The sequence below is a fragment of the Pelmatolapia mariae genome, linkage group LG7 (genome assembly GCF_036321145.2).
Source record: "Pelmatolapia mariae isolate MD_Pm_ZW linkage group LG7, Pm_UMD_F_2, whole genome shotgun sequence".
NCBI lineage: Eukaryota > Metazoa > Chordata > Actinopteri > Cichliformes > Cichlidae > Pelmatolapia > Pelmatolapia mariae.
In genome coordinates, this window is record NC_086233.1 from 21,341,674 (window position 1) to 21,346,868 (window position 5,195).

Genomic DNA, 5,195 nt, shown 5'->3' on the forward strand with positions numbered 1-5,195 from the left:
TTGCTGCAGAGTGGCCTTCTGTGATGCAAAGGAACACATCTAGCTTCCTGTTGATCTGAATTCACATAAACACACATAATGGTCTCACTGGAAGAGTGGCTGTCAAGAAGACATTTTTAAGGAAGGGAAACAGGGGGAAATTAAAACTAAACAAGAACTGGACTGAAAGTCTGTGGCAAAAAGTCTGAGTGATGAATCCAAATCATCATCAATACATAGGAGGCCAGAAAAAAGGTAAGACTGTGGGTGTCTAAAGCCACCTTTAAAACACAGTGCAGACTGTTTCATGGTTTGGAGCTCCATTTCAGCCAGTGGTACTGGAAAGCTTGTCGAAATTAACACAGAAAAAAACAAAAGTCACATCTTAGGAAGCATGCATTGAAAATGGCTTAATTTTTCAGCATGAAAATGATCTCAAGGATCCCTGAATAGATAAAACACACAATCTGATACTATCAGTCATGGATTGGCCTCCCTAGAGCCCGGTTTGACATTATTGAATGAAGTAATTCTTTAAGAGGCTTGGAGAATCGTTCCCGGAGACTACTTAAAGAAATTACGAGAAAGCTTGCCTCAGAGTGTTTAGAATAAAGGTGCTCATACCAATATAGATACCATATATGCCAGCAATATAAAGCACCTTGAGTTGCGTTGCAACGCACTGATTAAGAGTGACTTCCGATCTTGCGTCTCCTTACAAAAATAAAAAATGATGAACCGAGAGCTGGCAGTTCTCAGGTGTGTGGAGCAAACACCTCAGACTGACCTTCTCTATCTTTAGTGTTAAGTAACAAAACTCTACCAAACAGCTTTTTTTCCCTCTTTTTTTGCCGGCTCTTTATTTATGGTAGAAGGCTAAAAATGAACAACAATGTAGAATTTTCCTTTGTTTTGAACAGGCACAGAAATGTGTTAATTATTCATTTTCTTTATTTATTCTGAATCAGTTAAGACACAGTTAAGACGCACTATACAACAAACAACTAGACCATCTGAATATTAACAGCATAAATAACATTGCGTTGTCTTCAAATGCAAGCTGAATATGTGAGTGCAAATAAACTTAGCAATGAAAATCAGTCGACAGTCATCTATTAATTAAAAATGACAATATAATAATACGAACATAAATGTTCTATTTTTTATTTTCATAAATCAGTTGAAGCGTTAACTTTATGCGGCAAAGATGGCTGCCGTATGTTCTGTTAAGGAGCGATATGGATGTTTTTCTTTTTAAGCAACTCTTCTGTGAACTGCTAACGGGTTCTGACGAATATTAAATATTAAAAAAGTCCTATTAACGAGGATCGTCTGTGTGAACAGGCAGTAATGAGGAAAAACAGCCAGCTTTTAGCCAAGAGCCATTTTCCCCTGCTTGGATTCTGTTTGTAGTAGAAAATGCTGAAAAAAGAAAATTAACTAATTAAATATTTTTTTAAAAAAATGTAAGTTTTCAGATAAATTCAGAGCGAGGCGGTACTTTTTCGTTGTTTATCGTTATCGTCACGATTGCACCACAGGAAGAAAAACGTCGAAGAAGATGGTGCATCTTTCTGTCCTCAGACAGCGAAGAAGAGAAGAAAGAAAAGTTACCTTAGCTATCTGGCTAAGAAACACTCCAAAAGCTTCGTGGAAAGCCGCGCGGTGAGGTATGCAAACTCCCGCTCCGCACTCAGGAAGGAAGGAGAAACTTTCTTCGTCCAGACTCGCCTCCTTTGGTTTTTTTTACGCCGCAAAAATCTCCGGAATCTCTGACCCGAGTGACGTCACCGTGCCTGAACCACACAGGTGCGTTGTTGCTGTGTTACTACGGAAGTTATTAATACATGTGGACGTTTACTAAAGGTAACTTTGTGATTACAGTTAAACAATGTACAGCACAAAAGAAATAAAGCAGCAAAGGCTTTGCCCCCAAGACACAAAAACCTGCATTGTGTGTCCACTGCTGACCGAATAATAGAGTGGGTGTAAAAGAATCTGAAGAGAGTAGAGTTTGGTTTTTTTAGATTGGAGAAAAAAAAGGCAGAAAAATACGTGGAGCTTTTTCAGTTTTCTTTTCTCAGCCTCCTCAGTTTTCGTGACTCTTACATTTATTTTGTGGGCCTTGGGGAGTTTACCAGAATTTCTAATCAGAGTGCTTGCTGATCATACAAAATATATCAAAAACCATTATTTAGATGTGCTGGAACAGGAGTTTCGCATCCTGATGTGCAGTCAACAAATGGAACCAAAATCTCTGGGGAATGTTTCCAGCAACTTGTTGAATTCATGCAAAAAAAAAAAAAAGTTTAACCTGAGGGCAAAAGACTGAGTCCAACCCAGTCTTGCCTTTCTGGTGTCTGGTAAGTGTATTTCCTGCATGGATTTCATGGGGTATGTCAAAGTTGATCTTAAGTGGGCCAGACCAAATGAAATTCTCTTTTCTGTCAGCACAAAGAAGTTTAACTACACATTAAATAAGATATCATTGTATAAGAAAAAACAAGTATAATTCCAACAGTATGTCTCATTTTTTCTACATGATAAAGAAATGTTGCTGTAACAAAGAAAGAAATCTGTCAACATGACTCTCAGGGCTTAAACTGTAAGAAATAAATATATAATAAATATATTTATCTAATAAATAAAATGTCCTAATGAAAAAAATGATGGTAGCTTATTGGCCAGGCTGTCTTACAATACTAAAATAAAGTTTTTGTTTATTCTTTTTTTTTAACCTGTTGAGCCAAAAAGTTATCATATTCTCTTAATTTAATGTTCATCTATTACTTCATTGCCTTAGGATAGTATGAATGGCATGGAAGTCTTTATCAGTAGGAAAAGCTGTAAAACCTATAAAAATACACTGAGAAGCACAAAATCCATGTTCCCCTTCTCATCTTTCAGTGGGCCAGATTGTCTTAGCAGGTCGATTTTGACCGCAAAGCCTTCTGTTTGACAAAAATAACATATCGGCCAATTTTCAACTTTTTAAAACCCCAAATACCATCATCGGTCTTACAATGGTGTATCAGCCTCTAGTGAGGATTCAGAGTGAAAACCTTTTTCTTGGCTGAGAATAGGATATACACAGCTGTCATATATATATATATATATATATATATATATATATATATATATATATATATATATATATATATATATATATATATATATATATATATATATATATATATATATATATATATATATATATATATATATATATATATATATATATATCTCCAGCTCCACACACCTGAGGAGCTGGCAGTCCTCAGGTGTGTGGAGCAAACACCTCAGACTTGTCTATCTTCAGTGTTAAAAACAAACGTGGTTAGCAGAGCCTAAAACTTTTAAAAGACTTTTTTTTGAAACTTTCCTTTGAAGCTCACATATTTAGTACACAGTTAACCTTACTGCCCATCAAGGACACCACACATTCAACAAATTGCAAACTATTCATCCCGATAATTGCTGCCATCAGAAGAATCTGAGGTACGAGAGTGAGAGTACAGAAACAACAGTGCATTTAAGAAATCACAACTGCTTTATTTATTTTCTCTCAATAAGCTCTTTTTCTTTAACAAGGGAGAGTAATGACCAAATACCTGAAAGGATAAAGGTCAGAGAGGATAAATAGAATGCTGGATCAGCTGTAGAAAGCACTGGTCCTCTGACAAAAACTGAAATATGCATCTTAAAAGTAAAAAAAAACAAAAAAAAACCTCAAAATGGGCAACATTGCGGTGCAGGTACAATGATGCGAAGCGCCAAGATCCTTTCAAGAAAGGGGTAAGAGGCCAAAAAAACCAACAAAAAACCCCCACACTCCAAGCCCGATAAACCTAACAGGTGAAAGCAGTCCGTTCTGAGAACACAGTGACCTTTTTTTTCTTTTTTTTTTTTAAAAACATCGAATCCTTTATAGTGCCACAATATCTAAAATGAAATGTAAGTTTAAGCCTCCCTTTGCTCACAAGGCTCAACTGTACAGTTAAGTATGCGTATACACATATAGCAGTGAAACACTGTCGTAAAGATAAACATTTGTAGTGTCATGGAGCATTATAGTAAGCAGTAACAGTTATGGCAGGGGCGTCGTGAGTTTCAAATTGAGCGCCCGTTATAAAAACAGAAGACGAACAAAAATAAATGATTCCATCAGCTTCACATTTTCAAACAGAACACACTTTTTTTGTTTTTTTGTTTGTTTGTTTTAAAGTCCTTCGTAGTCTGCTGGAACTGCTGTGCTCACACAAAAAAGAAAAAAAAAAAAAAGGGTGGATTTGAGTTTAACAAGCAAACACCCCTCCTTATGTGATAATTAGCTTCTAATGGAGGAAAAAAAAATTAATTGGACCCTGATTGTGATTATAGTTAGGCTGCATTTATTGCTAGTGCCACCTCAGAAACCAGATTTTGAATTATCAAATAGTGAGGACATTTTTTTTTTCAATAACTCCCCTCAGTGATTTTGAAATGGGATCGGAACAATATGAAAGTCTTTCAGGAGCCCTAAAGAAAAAAACAAAACAAAAACCAAACGCTAATGGATGTTAAAGAAGGAAAAAAGAAAAATCGCTTACATCACATGTTCATTAACACAGTTTGATTTCATTACAGCCCAAAGCAAAGCGATAAGAAAGCAAACATTTCAATCAGCTGTCTGAGGGTCCTTTTACAGCAACTGTGAATGCCCACCTCTCAGCCCTCCAAAACTTCACAATGAGCCCACAAATGTTTTCAGCGTGGTCAATCCAAATCCACACACACACCCCCGCACGCACACAGAGCACACGTCAGCATAATAAATGCCGAGTTCAGGTACAGTCTTTGTGAAATGTTGCTAGCTTCTAGGTAGATGTCCTGCAAGTTTACACACATTCAACACATCACATGCACACGCTGTTGATGCCAGTGAAGTTCCCATGGAAGCAACATAATTTTGGTAAAACGTCCATCTCTTTTTTTTCTCCTTTCAATTTACATACAGAGTGAGCAACAGAATCTAAAAGCAAAGAACGGTTTAAAGAGAAAAAAAAGTTTCTAAGAATCTAAGCAGTTTTTACGCAGTTCATGTGTTGGGTTAAGTAGCCCAAAAAAGACGCATTTCTGAGGTGATCCACTTGACTTCTGCTATGTTTGACATGCATGATGCCCAACAATTGTTTTATTTTTTTCCTGGGTTAATGAAATAAGTCTTTTAGCATTAG